General features: G+C 46.3%; 1 protein-coding gene and 1 pseudogene across 1 annotated transcript in view; both read right to left on the reverse strand.

Annotated features, from left to right (window-relative positions):
- Nup154 (nuclear pore complex protein Nup154) overlaps nucleotides 1–19517 on the reverse strand; it is a 280785-nt gene that overhangs the window by 221847 nt on the left and 39421 nt on the right. The window lies entirely within an intron of this gene.
- LOC142590683 (uncharacterized) lies at nucleotides 16833–18726 on the reverse strand (annotated as a pseudogene).

Here is a 19517-nt window from a genome sequence, read left to right on the forward strand (position 1 = left end):
CCGACTTCTTCGTGTCACGTTCAACAGCACGGACGACGTCCAATTTTTCTTCGATGCTGAGCACCCGGCGTCTCTTTCATCCGAGCTTCGGCATAACGCGAGTCCTCGTATGCACGACACCACAACGCCACAACGCTCTCTGGTACGGCATCGAAATGATGTCGATGTTGATGTGGCTTTGCGCGCAAATGCACAGGGCGCTTGGAGGTCGTCGTTCCAATCTCTGAGGCTTGTTGTTCTGCCGAGCCAGCCAATGGAGACGACGCACCGCTCTGTTTGTGCGACGAAAAGAGGAAATGCTACTTTTTAACCAATGTGTACACAATAAGCTAGTATGGTTTATGCGGATACAAAACACATTATGTTCAATGGCCGCTGAGTCGGGGATTTGACTTTACTACTTTTAAAACGAAACTACAGTTTAAGCGGGTGCAGTTTAACGAGGTTTTACTGTATTTGATTGAAGCAAGAATTAACTTTAAGGGAAGAGGCTACCCTGGAGACCAAACTTTTTATTTTTAAAGATATCCAGATTAAACTTTCAGGGTACGTCCACACCACCGAACTATGAGGAACTGCAAAGTTTCATGAAGATGTGTTCATTAGTTCCAGAGTTATTGAGGTCGAACTAGGTGGTTCATGTATATGCCTGAGGAAGAGCCTGGAGAAACGCCAGGACATCGTAGGAAGCTGAAATTCACTGTGATGATCCCTTGATAGATATCCCAGGGGGCTAAAGAGCCCTTTTCTTTAATTTCCCCTTCAAAATATTTTAAGACAACTTTGAATTTGATGAAGTCAGTAATGACCACATTCATAAAAAATTAGTCGCTTATTATAAGTTAACTGCACCAGCTTTCAAAAAAAAAGAAGCCTGTTACCCCCTGGCAAAGTCATTCAGGAACAGAATAAAAAAACGGCATACAAATCTGATGAGCGGTTCTTGAGATATGTATCGCCTTCCCCAGCACCACTACTAGTGAAAAAACCCCTTCCGAGAAAACAGGTCTTAAAGTTGAACACATGTGTTTCTTTATTAGAAAGCTCCTGCGGAGCTTTTAATTAACTGTTGCAGCTCCAGGCACACTCAATGTGTTGGATTTTTGACTGGCGACAGCTGAAAGCACAGTTCCACCGCTGAAGAGCGTCTACGCAGTCGGCACTCGCTGCGGAAGATCGGAAGTTCGTTGCTCGTACAAGAAGCATATCGCGCTCCCGCGCACCGAACATCTGCACTGTCTTGGGCTTTGCCGGCATCGCATGCAGCAAAGAACTAGCGAAAAAAAAAAGAAAAAGCTGAGAAAATAATCCAAAAGATAGCACAAGGCGATGAGCAGCTCGCAAGCTCAGTGCTGAGGCGGACGGAGCAAGGGGCAACAACGACGCGAGCGCGGCGGACGTGACATCAAAGGGAGCAGCCGCCACCCTCGCAGCAGCCAATGGCAGGTGCGCTTTAGCCTGCGGGATTTGAGCGCGCGGCTCCGGCCAATCAGCGCTCTGCACCACATTGCAGGAAAATGCCAATAGCACCTCAACCGCGCCGACGATGCCATTTTGCAAGGTGGCAAAATGGAGACAAAGAATTCACGGTCAAAACGACACCAAGATGGCGCGGGCAGGCCGCATGGGCCGGGAATATCGCGCGCGCGAAGTTTGACTTCATTTCGGCATTTGCACATGTTTTGTGGGCCGCGGTGGCCTCAAAAGTAGAGTTTTCTTTTTGTACTTTGCGGTTTAATTAGGTGCTGATAATTACAGAATAGGTAGTTTATGAGACATACAAACCAAAAATGTTTTTTTCAAAAATCGAATTTTTCGCGATTTTTCGGTTTTCTAGGGCCGCATCCCCCCTTAAGTAGGTCAGCTGTGGAGGTTATTTCAGTCAAAATAACGCAATCATCTGCAAATAATTTGACTTGAATGGATGTGTCTACTATCAGGTCATTGATATATATATTAGGAAGAGCAGGGGTCTCAGCACAGAGCCCTGCGACACTTCGGAGACAACCTCACATATTGTAGACTGGCTTTCTTTAACACTAACGAACTGTCGGCAATTTATTAGAAAAGCTTCGATCGATTGGACAACTTTGCAGTTTTCTAACACGACTCTTAACTTCAATAATAGTTTCGTGCGACTAACCGTATCAAATGACTTTCTAAAGTCTAGATAATTATATCTACCTGGCCTCTTCAATCTAGCACTTCACAGATTAAATGCACTTTTTCCATAAGTTGTGTCACTGTCAAGAGGCCGCTACGAAAACCACGCTGAGACTCACTGAAGAATTTTATGCTCGTCAGAAATTCTCTGATGTGTTTGGAGACAATGTGTTCAAGAATTTTGCATGGTGTTGAGGTTAGTGCAATAGGCCTGTAGTTGGAAACACATTTAAGATCTCCGCCTTTTGGTATTGGAATTATTTTACTTAATTTCCAATCGTCAGGTAGAGCCCCCGACAACAGAGATTTTTGAAGGATAACTAAGAGGTATTTGGACATCCACTCTGCATACCTCATTAATAATGCGTTAGGAATTTCATCAGGTCCAGACGATTTACATTGTTTTAGATTGAGCAATAGTTTAAATATACCTCACTCAGAAAGCTGGAGTTCCCCTAGAGGAGGGAAGCAACGAGAAACACAAAAGTTTACTTCGCCATTGTCTGTAGTAAAGACACTGGAGAAGAAACTGTTAAGCTCATTTGCAATATCTTCTTCATTAGTAATAAAGCCTTGTGTCGTACTTAACTCAGAGATTGCTTTTTTATCTTTTGAAAAGTGCCTCCAGAACTTCTGGGGTGAGGCTTTAAGGAACTTTGACACTGTAACACTAAAATACTTCTGTCTGGACACTCTTATTTTATCCTTCAACCCTTTTTTGAGCGCAATAATCTGTTCTAACAGATCTAGATCGCGCACACATTTGTACCTTGCTTTGGATCGTTGTATTTTCCTTTTCAAATGGATAATTTCGCGTGGTATCCAGGGGTTATGCACACATTTCTTTTTTACCCTCAAGGGCACAAACTGGGTTATGCATTTGTGTACAAGGGCTTTAAACATTAGCCAAACTTTGCTTATATCCGTATTTTGTTGGAGACACAGCTCCTGAAACCGTTCAAAAGAAATGTCTAATTTGTCAAGTATAGCCGTATCATTGGCCATATTGTTGTAGTCCCTGTAAGTCCAAACATGTCTGGATACATTTCCATTCTGCTGCAACGTCAGTGCCAATGCCAACGATAATGCCAACGATAAAATGATTAGAAATTCCAGGAAAAAGCTCAACTTTGTGTAGCAGGAGGAACAAGTTTTCACTCAGAAATATAAGGTCAAGGACAGATTTGCTGGCTTGCTGGACACGAGAGTATTCATTGACAACTTGGTGAAGACTGTGCGAAAAACGCATTTCGTAGTGTGGTGGCAGACTCGTATTCCCTATTTTCCGGCAACATGCTGTCCCACAATACTCTAGGAACATTAAAATCACCTGCTACAACAACGTTCTTGTGTTGTAAACGCAAGCAGTGCATGAAATCATTGTCTCTCGATAGCTGCTGTGCTTGTCCCAGGTGGGCGATACACTGCACCGATAACAACTTCATTTACCCCCCCAAAAAATTTTATACCACGCTGTTTCTATATCTAAAAGGATACTCAAATACTGTATGCCGCAGTCTGCTATCAATGAAAATCGCCACACCCCCACCTCGGCTGCTACGGTCGTTCCTGATCACTTTATACCACGGCGAACAGATTTCGTGATCATAAACTTCGGAGTAGAGCCATGTTTCCATCACTATCACTACATCCGGCTCGTGCTCGGTCAAAACATACTCCACTTCAACGCTTTTGTTTAAGAGGCTACGGGCATTAACATTGAGCAAGTGAAGCCTGCGGGTCTGGGGACGTCAGTCAGATGTTAACACACTAGTTCCAGCTGCATTCGGGTCTGTCTTTTGCTGATACATTACATAACATTGCTTCTTCACGTCATCCCAGGCGTATGTGCTGCCGTCAATCTTCATCTTGTCGTAAACAAGAATAACTTTGCACCCCCTCTCCCTATCCCTCAAAGCACTGTTCCAAAGGTTTTATCGCTTCTGTCTAACATCTTTTGAGTAGCCTTCATTAATAAAAATGCCTGTCCCTTTAAGTTTCCGAGCACTCCGAAGTGCTCGGAAAGTGCTCGGTTGTAGCACAGACTACAAGAAATGATGCCCTCCCGAGTCACATAGTTCTTGCTCTCCTGCGAGGAGATGGGCTTCCAGTCGGACCGGAAGCAATCTATTGACAGCACTGAACTCAGCCTCCACGAGGGTTGCTTGCTGTGGGATCCCAGAGTTGTTATCCCAAAATCTCTGCAAGGCAAAGTCCTGACTCTTCTTCATGCTGGGCATCCTGGCATTGAGAAAATCAAGTTGATTGCCAGAAGCCATGACTGGTGGCCGGGCTATGATAGTGACACCGCTAAGAGCGTAAGGGTTTGTGCTAGATGCCAAGCTTACCAGCGCACTGTCAACGCATTCAGCACACAGCTTGACCATTTCCAAAGAAGAGGCCTTGGTCAAGGCTTCAAGTTGACTGAAGGGCCCATTCTTGAGACATACATTTCTTGTCATTGTTGACACCTATTCAAAATGGATCCAAGTCTGTCTAGTGGCACAAATGTCAGCAGATGCTGTCATCCCAGCATTGTGACAGCGTTTGCACAACACTGACTGCCGGATGTCATCGTGTCCAATAATAGACCTGCCTTTGCAAGTGAGCAATACTTGGAAATCCTGACACGGAATGGGATACGTCGCATGCTTGTGCCGCACAACCAACCAGCTTTCAATGGTGCGGTAGAGCGAGTTGTACGGGCTGTCAAGATCAAGAAGAGCGGTTCTGGATCCTTTCAAACCCATACTTCAATAGTAGCAACAACTTGATTTGGGCGAATTGGTTCATCTCAAGTAAAACATAAAGCGGCGTGAAGAAGACGAAGACAACAATCGAAAAAATGTTGAGAATCAAAAACGCGTAGCGTCGCTCAGCCTAGCAAAACATGAGAAATTTCTTAGATAAGCACTTATACTTGTAGGCAGTATGCATGCGTTTAAACCTTTTGGTTATTGGTGTTTTTTGATATATTATAAAAGCTGTGTGACTTTTCAATAAATTTTCCAGTTGGCAGTACAGCGCTCGTCCTGTTGTGTGTGTTCTCGTCTTCTTCACGCTGCTTCAAGTTTTACTCAAACTTAAAGGTTGTTATTTCATTACTGAACCACACCACATGAGGTCACTGGCAGAGCACCACATGAAATGCTCGTGGGAAGGATGTGCAGGACACCTTTAAATGGTCTTCACCCAAGATTACACACTTCAGTCTGCTGAGACAGGTTAAAAAAAAGGGGGGGGGGGGGGGGGGGGGACAGCTCTTTGAGGCGAAAAAGTACATGAAAAGAATCAATTTCTTGAAATTGACATTTTTAATGCCTACAGCTACTATTCCGTCAATTCATCAAGTTTCCCATCTTGCGGATGAGTATTCTGCTCGCAATATCAATTTATAACACCACTGTGAGCTGAATTCCGCACAAGAGCCCTTTTTATCACGGGGCGTAGCTCTTTTCCTACGCATACAATCACAGCCATCTTGGTCTCATTGTAAAGAAGAGCCTTTCTTCTTCAATTTCCCGCCTAAAGTGACTCTGCCAGCTCGCCGGTGATACTGAAATCCAGGGAGAAGAAAAGGTTCAAATGCGCGATCCCATTCGTTGACTAGCACACGTGACCAGAAACACGTGCTGTGGTTGGCTGCGCAAGGTTTTTGTCGTCTGCTCCACTCCGCAGGCAACACAATGGCGCATCTCATAGGCTTGTAGCAAGTGCGCAACTATGTCTGATCCACTAGCAAAGTTCGCCATGAGGCACACAAGTTCAGCAAAAACAAGAAGCAATCAGCTTATAACTTTTAAAGGTATTCCATTCCTTTGGAAAACATCGAGAACATTCTGCCGCCATCAGAAAGTGATGACGAAGAAGGACTAGCCAGCTCACCAATGAGTGAAGGTGTTCCAGACAGCGGCCGCGTTCAGCAGGACACTGCAATGCTGCAGCATGCAGATCTGCTGCAGAGGGAGATGAATGCCCCCCCCCCCCCCCCCCCAAAAAAAAGAACTTCATGTTCTTGCTTCAACACCAGCCACAAAGCGGAAGTTGGACTCCCTCACTCGCACAGACGTTGCGGCCGCACCAGTTGACGCTGAGGCAGGCTTCACTATAAACAGTGTGAACGCACTGTCGTTTGTCAAGTGCAAGGTGCATAGCATGGTAGCATCACAGTACGCTAAAGCAAACGAGAATATGGCCTCGCCATGAAGACAGTCATCACATGCGCGTGCAGCGGTGATGTCGCGTTGGCGTAGAGTTCGCCCTGCGTGAACGGCAACCAGAAGACCAACCTGTTCTTTGCGGACGTTCTAGCCGCGCATGTATTGGCACGCACGAGGAAAGCAGAGACGAGGCATGGGCCTTGGAGTCTCGGTGCCAACTGGTCTTTATTCTTTGTGCGCCGGCCCTTTCTCGGCAACCGGTTGGCTATGGTCGACTGCGGTCGGCTATGTTCCGCGCTGGCAGCACCGCGGCTTATCTGCGGCATATTTGTGTTCACCACACATGCGATGTAAGCCACCAGGAATCGACCAACGGCGCTAAGCGATGTTTTTGCCACATTTGGATGGCTGTAGTCAGAGCAACCACATTCTTGGTGGCTTTTAGTCACTTTCACTGCAAAATATTGTAAAACTTTTTCGACACTTTTGATTAAAAATCTATGTATTTCCTTTTTCTCATTTGCTCAAAATACCTATTTTTTACTTCTTGCTGATTTGCAGCACTGATATCTTTGCCTTCGAGGCAGGTAGAGCCATAATTTTTGTTGTGAGTCGTAGTTGTGTGTGCGAAGCCCACAATGGTAGAAACAGATTTTCGAATTTATGCTTCAAAATTTTTCAGTTCTGCTTTAGATCAGACAGTAGGGTAACCACATTTGAAACAGTGAAGATTGAATTACTATAGAATTACTAATATCTGTTATATCAGAAAAGTATTCCTACCATTGTGTTCATGTTTTCTAGTACCTATGCATGTGCCAATATGAATTTTTGTAGCGCGGTTATTTTTCTATTGTTTCTGCAGACGATGGACAATGACTTTCATTTAAATTCAAAACTAATTTGAAAATGAATTACGTATTTGAAATCGGCACAAGAATCTTAGTAAGACTGCAGTGTTTCATTAATACTGATGAAAGAAATGATGAACATTATTTCAATGGCAGTGTACTCCCTTAACTCATTTGCTACGACAGGAAAAAGGGCAGTTTTTACTAAGTGGAAGGAAATATTTTTTGGCAGCTAGACACTAATGCCTTATTTACATTGTTTGGTATCAAAATATAGCTAAAATAATTTCCTATTCAATAACATAAATATTGCATATATGTATATTTATTACACAAATTATTGAAAAAAATTTTATAGTGTAAAAATTTATAGTGAGGATATCTTGCTTGAAAAAGGTGCACAACTTTAAAAATATCGAGAGTGAAAAAATTTGAAGATACACATTTTGTAGCCTATTACACCATAAAGAGATGACACAAGTTTTAGAAAGTCTTGCGGAAAACTGTTCTTTCCACAAAAAATAACGTTAGCATGGTTGGGCAGCATGCCATTCTCCAAAGCAGTCCCTCGTCGGGATCAAACACAGATACACACCGGATGGCCCCCAAAAAACTGCCGTCTTCATCTCTACTTTGTTCTTCTCTACTGCAGAGCTTGCAGTTACGGCGCTTTTTTTTACACCTGGGGCTTGTGCTCCAACTTTGTTGGAGGAGGTGGAGGGTGAACATGTATGTCGTCCATCCCAAGAATCTGGTTTGCCAGCTCAATTCGGAATGCAAGCTGGTCAAAGCCAGTCTTTCTAAAGAGCTCCTCTATCTCGGGGTGATGTTCCCTGTGTTCTTGAAAAATTATGAAGCTGTTGACAGCAATGTCAATGCAACGGAAGAACAGTGTCTTCCACCACCTGACACACTTCATCAAAAATAATAAGTTGATCGGACTTGTCAACACCAAGCATGCCCTTATTGTAGTCTTCTGGCAAGAGCGGCTTCCTGAAGGAGAGCTTTCTTTATTGGTCTCCTGTCTTTGCGCATTGCAGTGACGTGATTGTTGGCAGTGTGCACTGTGCTTATCATACTTACAGCGTGCTCGTCTTTCCACTGCAAGTACAGCACATCACGGCACTGCAGCCAGCGAATGTCCCCTCGAGTTGCTCTTTTCTCCCACGTGGTGTCTTTCAACTGGGAGGGAAATCCACGACGATCTTTGCGTTGTTTCGCAAGAGAGAGTTTTCCTTTCAAGAAGACGTTCAAAGAGGGTGGTGGATGTGTAAAAGTTGTCAAGGTAGATGATGTAGCCTTGATCCAAATATGCATCACACAGGCAGGTTACAACGCCATAAGCCAGTCCCTTTGAGCTGGCCGTTTTTCGCTTCCTGGCGTAAACACTGATTTGAAGTGTAGCCTGTCCTTGAGTCGGTGAGGATCCATACCTTATACCCCCCTTTGACCCCCTTATCACACATATACTGCCAAATTCCCGATCGTCCTTTTGATTTAACAATTTGTTCGTCCACGCACAAATTTCGGTATGGCTCAAAAAGTTGACCTGACACGTCATTCATATGCTGCAGTAGATGTGCGATCCTGTGCAGCTTGCCATCACGGACAGAGTCAGTCTTCTCTGGGTCCATAACTCTGACAAAAACAAGGAAAGAAAGAAATCGGCTTCTGGGCATAATCTCTGGAAGAATGAGGCCCCCAAATAACTCCGAAGTATTTCAGTATAGATGGAGGCGAGGCAGTTCCACAATTCCCATGTAGATCAGGATTCCAATGCATTGTATTACTTCACTGGGATTGAAATTTTTCTATGAGCCGTCCTATTCTGCGTAGGTCTGTGTCTCTACAGGTTCTCCAGCATGTTGGTCCCAGGGAACCCTGCTAAGCTTCATCAAGTGCCAAGGGGATGCTAGGCCTAGTGAACAACATGTTTGAGGCCAACAGTGGTGGTCGACAGGCTATTTGGTGGCAATATGCAACCCACGTGGTGCAAACTGGGTGCCAATGTCATGAGCCAATACAAGACAGCATCGCAACCAAGGCCTGCCGAGAATCAATGGCAGGTTTCAGTGCATATTGCATGGGGAGAGTTATAATCTTTCATCACAAGAAGTCTTGGAATTAGTGCCTACACTACTTTAAGTACTGTAAAACCTCATCATTTCGGATTTCACAGGACTGAAAACAAAATGTCCAAATTAACAGAATGTCAAATTATCGAGGGTATACAGAAAACAACAAACAAATGCTTACTACATCAACACGCTTTATTTACTGAATGAATCGGCAAATCCAGTTTCGATTTTGCGCAAGAGCAGTGTGGAACATATGGATAACAGCACAAACATACGACCACAAGAAGGGAGACACGTACACACAAGCGCTGTTACGCTTCTGCAACGCCAGAAAACGTGGATGCCAGAAGAACCACCACCCGCCGTTTCTTAAATGTTTCACTGGAATGGTGTATTGCATTCCCATGTCAAGTGGGAAGTTTTACGCCGGTGAAACTGGTCGCTGTGTCAATGACCGTTTAGGGGAACACGCTCAAAAACTGAAAGAACTAGATGATAAATACGCACATTTAGTTGCGCATGTTAGCAAGTGTACGGATCGTGTGGCTCGGTTGAAAGAGACAACGATTTTAGGTAAGAACCGTGACAAGACCGTGCGCATCAGTTCAAAAGCCTATCACATTAGAAAATTCGGTAGAAAGTGCCTTTAGCACCCCTTCCCTTGCTCTCTTTGATGCTGAATTAGATCTTCTGGATGCAGCTGTCAGGGGGGTTCTGATTGCAAAGAAAAAGAAAATAATTGTTTGCATTTTGTTACGCATGCTTGGCTGTATTACACTTGCGTTGTTGGCATGCTATCACCCTTCACGCCAACGGGAAGGGGGGGGGGGTTGCATTCACTGTTTCAATTTCTGTTGGGACCGGGGGCGGAGGGGGGTCGAACTGTCAGGCAGTGTTGGACGAGTACTTTTGAAGGGACCTTGTAGTAGCAGACTTTGCTCACTTCACAAATTTGTCCTTGCTCAAAACCCCTTCACTAGCCTCATGTGTTGGAGGGTTGTGTTGCACATTCATGAGCGGAATTCAGTCCCTAGTTTTTCGCGCCGTGCTAAAATCCTCTCACACTCTGCCTTGCTACGCAGTATCACGAGTAAATCAAGCATCACCTCAGCAACTCGGTGAAACCTGTTTTCCATCAATGCTTTTCATTTTTCCAGCCATAGACCACTGCACGTCCCACCTTTCTTCATCCAGGATGTGCTCTTGAGGACTGTAGGCCTGTAGTGTGGCAAACTCAGCTCTGAGAGCATCTAAAGCGTCTTCAGCAGATTCATTGGAATCTCGGGGCAGCAGCTGAGGGAAACCTTGAATAAAAAAACTATGACTCGAGAGCGATGCCTGTGAAATAAATTTCAGATTGGCCACCTCCGCACACTTCCAAGTTGCGTTTCAGAGTTGCGTTGACATCAATAATGCTTTGCCTCGTCGCATTTCTGAAACATTTTCCGTAGAAGAGGCCCAACGTGGTTGCTGACACTAGGGGTAGGTTGTATTCAACGAGGAATCCCGTAAATGGGCACTCCAGACGTATGACACTGTCGTCGCAGTTGTTCCGGAGAAAGTTCACTATGTTGTCTTGCTGCTCAGAGGTGCGTCGCGAGTTTCAAGTCGCCTTTGCCACCGTGTGCTGACGTCGCATCCACACGTTGTACAAAATAAATAAGGTTCTCCTTTTCTTGATGTCAAAAAGCATGGAAATTCAGAAGTATAGGATCGCAAAAACTTCTGCAAATACCTGTTCTTGGCCTTTGATAGCGCCATGGCATCAAGCACACGAGGACTGTAACTTTACACGATGCACCGCGTACACACGGCCTAGCCGACACTAATCATACACACAAGCAGCAACGCCTTGCAAGCAGCAGCAACAAGCTGCACCATGGAGAAAGGCCTGCAGGAAATGCAAGAGCTACATTGGCTTTGGCTTTGGTTGACTTACTAGGCACCGTAGTCGGCTGCGTAGTCGATGATACCGATGGTGCTAGTGCAGCCATTGTTGGTGATGCTGACAATTACGATGTGGCTTTAGATTTCGCAGTGCCGGTTTCGCAAAATTCACTCTTGCGCGAACAGAGACCATTTTTCGGGAGATATATGACATTGATCGTACAATCGGAAAGTTCAGTAAAAAATCAGGAGTCTCCCGGGCGAATCGGGAGGGTTGGCAGGTATGTACGTGTCTCCCTTCTTGTGGTCATCTGTTTGCGCTGTTACCCATGTTTCAAGATGAACCAACTCACCCAAAAAGTGCAGTGTGGAAGATGCAGTTCCTATCATCTCGTGACTGATTAACACTTACAGTGGGGAAGGCCTCGTGACTTCCTTCGCAGTGCAGCCACAGCGTGCGTCTTCATCTGAGACATGCTACAGTCGACTGAATTTTTGGACGGCTAAATTTTCGGACATGCCTGATATTTCGGACGTCTTTGCGGCACCGCCACGAGCCCCATAGAATCAATGTATAAAGACATCTTAAGTTTCGGACGCTCGAACCCCCCGCCGTCCAATTTTCCTGACTTTTTGACGCGACGGAAGGCCCTTTGGCTCCTTGCACAGCGTCCTTGCGAAGGAAATCGACTTGCAGCCGAAGCATATCATTGCTTTGAACCACAACTAGCCGAATCTAGCCGTCACACACTGATTTGGTCTGGCCACGCTGGCTATGTTTATCGCCGCAATGATCGCCGCAAATGGCCGCACTTCCGCCTACGGCGGAGTTTCCGGAGCGGCACTATTTCGTTTGTTTGCGCAGGCCACGTTTTGGCTAGCGTGGTGTGTGGTTGTGCTGTTGTGTCAAGTGTGCTCTGCGACGCTAGGCCTAGGTGCTTCGACGCTCGTCAGCGAACTGCACTGTTCGCAACTTGAGGATTTCGCTTGCCTTCGATGGCCCCCACTTCGTTTTCGTCGTCCTCGCCGATGGCATCAAAGGTGGAAAGCAGTACCGTACCCACGGAAATAAATTTTGAACAGTTTGTTGACGCTAACAACGAGCTCAGCTTCTGCGCAGAACTGACTGACGAGAAAATAGTCCGTCAGGTTGTGGGGGATTCAGAAGACTCCGATGTTGAAAATGAGGAGCCAATGCCTGCGCCGCCTACAAGCGCCGAGTTGACGCAAGCACTGTTGACTCTTTCATCGGTGTACAGTGCTGACATGACCCTTGCTCAGATCGAGGTGAATATGATCGCATGCAACCGAAACGTCGTCCAAACAACAATCAACAAGTTCTTCAAGCCACTGCAGCAATAACACTGGCTGCCCGACGATGCACATGTACATAATAAACCGGCAGTCGGCTGCATACAGAGTTTTCGAACGCCTCTTTTTATAGCACGTTCATTGATGCTTTGGCAGGGTTTCGGAAGCGCGGTACTTTGCCCTTTAGCTCTAGATCTGAGAAAAATGAAAAAAGGTGCGTTTTTTTGCATGCATTCATTTTTTCCGACTGCCTGAATTTTCGGACGTTTTTACGTTTCTTAGAGGGTCTGAAAAATCGGTCGTTGACTGTATTCACTAGCGTGCGCAGATCCCGATTATTTTTTGGCCAGTGAGTTGGCCGCCAACAAATCATTGTTGGCAAACGAAACCACGGGCGAAAATTGCGAACGAAACTGCAGGCGCTGTTCGCAGTGACCTTGCAGTTGGGAAGGCAGGCAGCCAACACACACACCAAGACAAGGTCAAACTACTGTTTGCTGCAACAACTGAGGACGAAACCGCGGTGACTATCGACGTGATCATGGAGGGGGACTATGCATTTTTGAAGGCACGCGGTCGACGCATGCATAGAGTCAAAACAAAACTATTGTTTGTTGCAACCACTGTGGACGAAAACATGGTGGTTATTGACGTGATCATGGGTGGCGACTATGCATTTATGAAGACATGTCGCCAGTCGCCAACGCGGTGTTGTGCTCAATGATATACGCAATAATAAAGAGTTCAAAGGCACAATTAGGCATGAAGCGTTCCGGCATTTGTGTTATTCAAATGTCACATACCATTTCCGCTGATGACTATGACAATGTGGACTCTGCTGTTCCGTTTTGGTTGGATGCTGACACCGTTTTTGCTCTTTTGAGTCGCACATTTGTGGCGCTTGCTCAGCTACCATAAGAACCAAATGTGTTGTGCTGCTCCATGCCTATTTTTTTCCTTTGGTGTATATTTAGGCATGCACGCTAGCAGCACCGATCCAAATGGGAGAGATGTGCACGAAGGTAAGTTACAGCCTCTGAGATTCAAGTGCAAAAGCTTAGGCACACTGCCCGTTTTCGGAGGCTGGCTGGCTACAAACTGCTGGCTGAATTATAGCATGGTTCGCATACTTCATTCACGTGCTGTAACGTGCTTTTTGACAATCGGGCACGGGTGATGGAGGTTCCTTGGATCGATCGCACTCGTATCCGCCATCTTAGCAACTTGGCAAGTGCGGGACTAGGGAATATTTATCAGTGGCTCGCAGAACCCCAAGGAGGGGCCTGCAGACCCCCTGGGTTCCACGGAACCCACTTTTAGAACCCATGCTATAGGAAATAGCAAGAGCGTGAGCCAAAAGTCAACAGCAACATTTTAATGGATAGCTCATACAATGACAACTGGTGAGCTGATGGGTTAAGAGCAAAATGGTTAATTATGGTTAACAATAACAACCTTTCAGAATAACAAACAATTTACCATGGTCCCCTGTAGTTCGTTATATGGAGATTTCACTGTATGTCGCTTCAGGTGAACAAAATGCGATGTTCAAAAGGTAGAATGTCTCCACGAAACATTATCAGCAATTGGCAACACGTAAACAGCGTTTGTCCTGTGTCCTTTCACTCCGTCATTGTTTTGTTCATGCTGTTACCATTACGAGCGCAAACAAAGTGCCGTCAAACCGTGACCTCCTGATAAAAGCGAAGTAACCACTGATCCTTTATAACTTTGCGTGGCGACAATGCGTGACATGCCCAATAATTTGGACGCCGTCACGGCACTGCCACAGACCTCATAGAATCAATATTTAAAAGAACATCTGAAATTTTGGAGGCACAATTTTGGACGCACCATCCGTTTTTCGCTACATTTTGCCACGACCGCACGTCCAAAACAGCATCAATTGAAGCCACTACCACTGTCATTTTGATTATCTCACTGCCTAGAACCGGTGCTCTTGCATGCAGATCTGCTGGCAGCCGTAGCCACCACCACTTCGACGTTCGCTACCAAGCTCCTCATTGTTCGGTGTCATGTTTATCATTAAAACAATTCACTACTGTTTGCAATGGCACCGACTCCACCTTTGTAATGTTCACCAATGGTTTCGAAGCTTGGAAAACAGGACGCATTTCATGATGCAGTTTCCCAAAAGTCAACTTCACCTCAACACAGCAACGTTACGCGGTGAAGCATACACAAAGTATTGCGGTGAGGCATACCACAAGTGGAAAAGGGCAAGTGTCACAGAATACAGTATGTACTGTATTCTGGAGCACATACAGTCACCGACCGATTTTCCAGACTCCAAAAATTCGGACATGCTCGACTATTCAGTCAGCTTTGCGGCACCGCCATTCTCCCCATAGACCATAATGTATAACAACTGCCGAAAGTTCGGACACGTTGCAAGCTCTCGTCTGATTTTTCGGACACTCCTTGAGCCAATTCGATCGAGAGCATCATGCACCGACTATGACCGGCGCATAGTTCGACTTGCTGAACACCATTTTTGTTTTGAACAGAGCCTCCTTGCGGCCCCACGAAGTGGCGCTACTGGAAATCCCCGCTCATCAGCATCGTTTCTGCCTGGTTCGATAGAGTGGCTCTACAGCAGTTCCGGTTTCAGCTTAGTAAACCATGTCAAGATAATCCAGCAGCTGATTTGTTTTTTCGCGCACGACGGTGCGAGCAGGCCACGTTTTTCATTTGTGTGACTGGTGTCGGCACGGTGGTGTTTGCTTTGTGTGCTGTGTCGAGGTTTCAGTGATCCAACGCGGCATACGGAAACATCGCGTCAAGTGTCTAATGGCGCCGACAGTGCCCGCGCAGACTTCGCTGGGGAATGCCGGCAAGCGGGTGCCGGGAGGCCTAAGATTTGTCTCCTTCCGATGCGCTCCCTACTGACGCGGAAAATGTTCTGCCGAGACCTGCGCAGTGGTTGCATTGCGATTCCGGACACCGTCTCATTTGACAGTTTCACAGGTGCTGACACTGCTGCACTGACATGCGCAGAACTCAACGACGGCGAGATCATTCGTCAGGTTTCTGCTGCACCGCCGGACGATGACTCCCGAGTCGGAAGATGACGCACCATGTGCTACGCTGCCGTCGCATGCTGAGCGTGCACAAACAGTGGGCGCGTTAAATTAAGGCGCTCGAGCGCGCTCTAGCCAGCAGAGTGCGCTCTTTTAAAACTTAACGGCTAAAAAGCGACTTCCGGTGCGGGATTGCGGAGGGCGCTCAACACGCCCCAACCTGGAAACGGTGCGCGAGAGCGCGCGCCTGCTACGGCTTTTGGAAAGGTGACGTGTTTCCTACTCTTTCTACTGATGCAAGTCCTTTCTCCTTGCCCACTCGTTCCTGCAGCCGCCGCGCAGCCGTGCGTCTGAAGCTGCTCTCAGGCAAGATCGGAAACGTGTTGGCGCGCTTCGAGCTTGGCGTATCGCATACGTAAGCCACTGCTGCTGCCCCTGTCGCCGCGCGTTTATGGTGGCTAGAGGGGGCGCGTCAAGTTCTTCTACCTCTTCATCGTCTAACAAGAACTGCAGGAGTACGGTCGGCGGGGCCAATTTAGAAAAGCGTGCGAAGTGCGATAGCGGATGCGGAAGCAACATAACATTCGCCAGACGGCGCGTTCGTGCACCCGAAAACAGTCGGCAAAAATGGTCTTAAGTTAAAGCTCCGAAGGCATCGCACTCGAGCGCACTCGAGCGTGCTCCTTTCGAGTTCGGAGCGCGCTAACTTAACGCACCAACTGACTGTGCTTTCAGCCGCCTATAGTGACCGTACGACCCTCTCCGAGATTCAGGCTTATCTGATTGCGCGTAAACGGAACAGCGTGCAACGGCACATTCACGATTTTTTCAAGCCTACTGCGGAGCCCGAATAAGTGCGTGAAAATAAAGGATTCATTTTTTTTTTTAATCTGCTTTTTCGGACACCTGTTTATTCGGACATTTCCGCATTTCCGCAGGTCCGAATAAATGGTCGGCGACTGTAACCTGCCATCGCTTATAATCTGCACTTCCAATTACAACAGCTGGGGAAGAAAGAAAAAAGCCTGCATATAATCTGCGAAAGTAACAGCATACCACACTGCTCAGACCTTTGCAAAGGGTTACGGAATACAAATACTTATAGGAGTTTTGTGTACCTCGGATTTAAGGTGGAACAGGCATGTACAGGAGGTAAGAAGGAAGGCGGCACGAAAGTTGGGCTTTCTACGTCAAAAGTTTGGCCAATTACCTAGTAAATTGAAAGAATGGCTGTATTTCACTCACACATGTTTGGTACTTGACTAGGCGTGTATCTGCTGGGATCTTTATACGTGTCACGGGGTTCGTACAGGCTTTGAAGGCACAAATTCAAGGGTTTTTAAGGACTTTCAAGGCCCCCCAAAGTTTTTTTCAAGGACTCATTTCAATACTCAATTTAGTACCCTTTATAGTAAAACAACTTTTTAAAAACACGCTGCAACAAATTTATTGAACACTAAGAAAAAGACGCACTTACAGACTAGACTAATTTAATAGTAAACTAAGACAGGTCGTAACAAGCGTTCATGAAAGCTCCTGAAGCTTTGTGATTATTTCTTGCTTGATGTTTAGAAGTTCTTCTGTCTTGCTTTTTGCCATTTTCCTAAGGCAATTTGACTTCACAATGTGCACGACGGTGCATGTCTCTTCTGCTTTCTCAGCCAAGTTGTCTGCTGAAGCTGTCAGATCAGCAACGGTTGCTTCAAGCCTTGTTTTCTTTCGCTTTAAGGTATCAATTTCTTCCTCAACAAGGCGCCTCTTTGACTGCATTGCTTCTTCAAGTTGTTCCTTCTTCTGCGCCTCCAGATATGCATGATAACGATGCCTTGCAGCTGAAACGGAGGTCCTCAACTCCTTTGTTATAGGAATGTTAAGGATGCCACCTGCCTTATCAACGGCGTCACATATAACGCGTTGTGAGACATAGGACAGACTTTTCAGGCTTTCCACACAGACCTGCCGGTTGACACTAAATCCTCTTTCCACAGTTGCCTGGCCGTGGCTGAGCACAAGCAAAAGTTGGACTACTGTCCAGAGCTCAGCGTAGGATGAATTGAACTTTAGGAGTTATAAGAAAAAAATGTCTAGCCTGTCAGAGCTCTTTTCAAACAATCGGAGCTTGTGCTTCTCCATCTGCAGCATTTCGGCGTACTCAAAGAGAACAGAGTCCCGTTGGTGATCGCTCAACCTTTTTGCAGCGATGAGGGCATTCAAAACATTCTCGAGTCCTGCTAGGCACTGGTCTGGCTTGACGGGTCTGGCTTGACATTTGACGGGGATCCAGTGAGGAAAGGCCTCTAACCAAAGGGAATATTAAAGGACTCTTCTCAAGAACCTTTTTACACACAGTAACAAGGAACTGCTTGCATTCCATTTTAAATGCAAACGCATCTTTTCCACTGACCTTGGAATTCTTCAAAATTTGTTCAGCTGCATAACCAATGTCCACTTTCTCAAGTGGTGTGTGACTGTTCACGTTTTCAATGTTGATTTTCAACAGGCCTATAGTCCCAACTGACGCAGAGAGAACTGAACACTTCACAAACTTTGTGAGAAGCTTCCTGACAATTGTTTCGAGGTCCCTTGCCAGAAAAAACACAAGTGGTTGGTCTGCCTGATAGTCCGTCAGGAAAGGTTTCAGAACTAGCGCAATCCCAAGGGCAAAGTTAGGTTTTGCTGCGACTAGTGGGTAACTGGAGACACTGAGCAAGTTTTGAAAGGAGGCACATTTTGGCTGGTTCACTTCTTTCTTTCTTGCAGACTCAATGTAAATTTTTACGCCAGGCCACAGTGAAACGGCTCGTTCAACTACTGGAACATTTTCAACCCAGCGATGGGCGATGAAGTCCTCTCGCCTCGCCGTGGAATCTTCGAACAATGCACTTAGACTAGACAACAGAATGTCCACTCCCCACTCGCTGGCAGTTATACCCGCCCTGTAGACGTTGTGCACAACGTGCAGACCGCAAGTGCCTAAATCTCAGCATTGTACTTGATAGTTTTTTTGCAGGTGCTCCTGAAAGCTTCTGAAAAATTTCAAGTTGACATTCGGTCCATCCATGGACACTTGTAGGATCTTAACAAGTGGTAATGGCTCCAGTGCTTTCAACAATTTATCCTCGATGCCATCTGCCGTCACGTGGCCCATAAAAACGGATGTGAAGTACCTTGTTGTTATTTTTTGAGATGCATCCCAGTACCTGGGGTGTATATCCATCTGCTTCTGATGGAGGTAACCATTTACGGATTCATCACACAGAACAATGCAATAGTAACGCTTATCTATTGCCCAATGAATGGATGATAGAAAGAATGGCCCGAGACCATGACACGCCAGGTACGCGCACTTTTTCTCTCCACATGTGAAGACCTTCGCCACTTCGCTATCGGGAAACATTCTCTTGAACAGATCGCTTGTGTGGGCGGATGAGCTGTACGGGTAATGACACGTGACAACTTTCAAAGCCCACAATATTTTCGCTTCTGTCACTAAATCGTGAGCCTTGCTTGCGGCATTCAATATCGAGGACTGCGTTTCGACCACACGAACGGATTCGCCACACTCGCACGATGTCACGTAGTTCACCATGGAGCTACCTGCTGCATTCTTCATGCTCGCACTGTGTTTCGAACTCCTCTTGTGGCTCTTCAGCACAGACTCTCCCATCGACGAGATGTCAAACACTTTTCCGCACAGTCTGCATCTAGCACGATGCAAACTCGTGGTGTCCGGCGCAATCTAGTCTTTGTACTCGTCATGGCTAAGCCACGATCGCTGGAAATTGCACTTCCCGGGCATTGCGCGCACACACAATTACGTCCACGTCCAGCGCGTGCCGCAATACACGTGCTCTGAATAAGCCAACGGAAGGCGATTAGCAAGCGGTATGAGGACGGCAACTATAAAAAGTGCGCGACCGCAGCGAACAAAATAAACAAAACATGGAGGACGAACGCCCGAACTGGACTGGATTTTCTTGGCTTGGATCGGGAGGCAACCCTCGCTTTCAATGTGGCCAGTTGATC

The sequence above is a fragment of the Dermacentor variabilis genome, chromosome 8, assembly GCF_050947875.1.
Source record: "Dermacentor variabilis isolate Ectoservices chromosome 8, ASM5094787v1, whole genome shotgun sequence".
NCBI lineage: Eukaryota > Metazoa > Arthropoda > Arachnida > Ixodida > Ixodidae > Dermacentor > Dermacentor variabilis.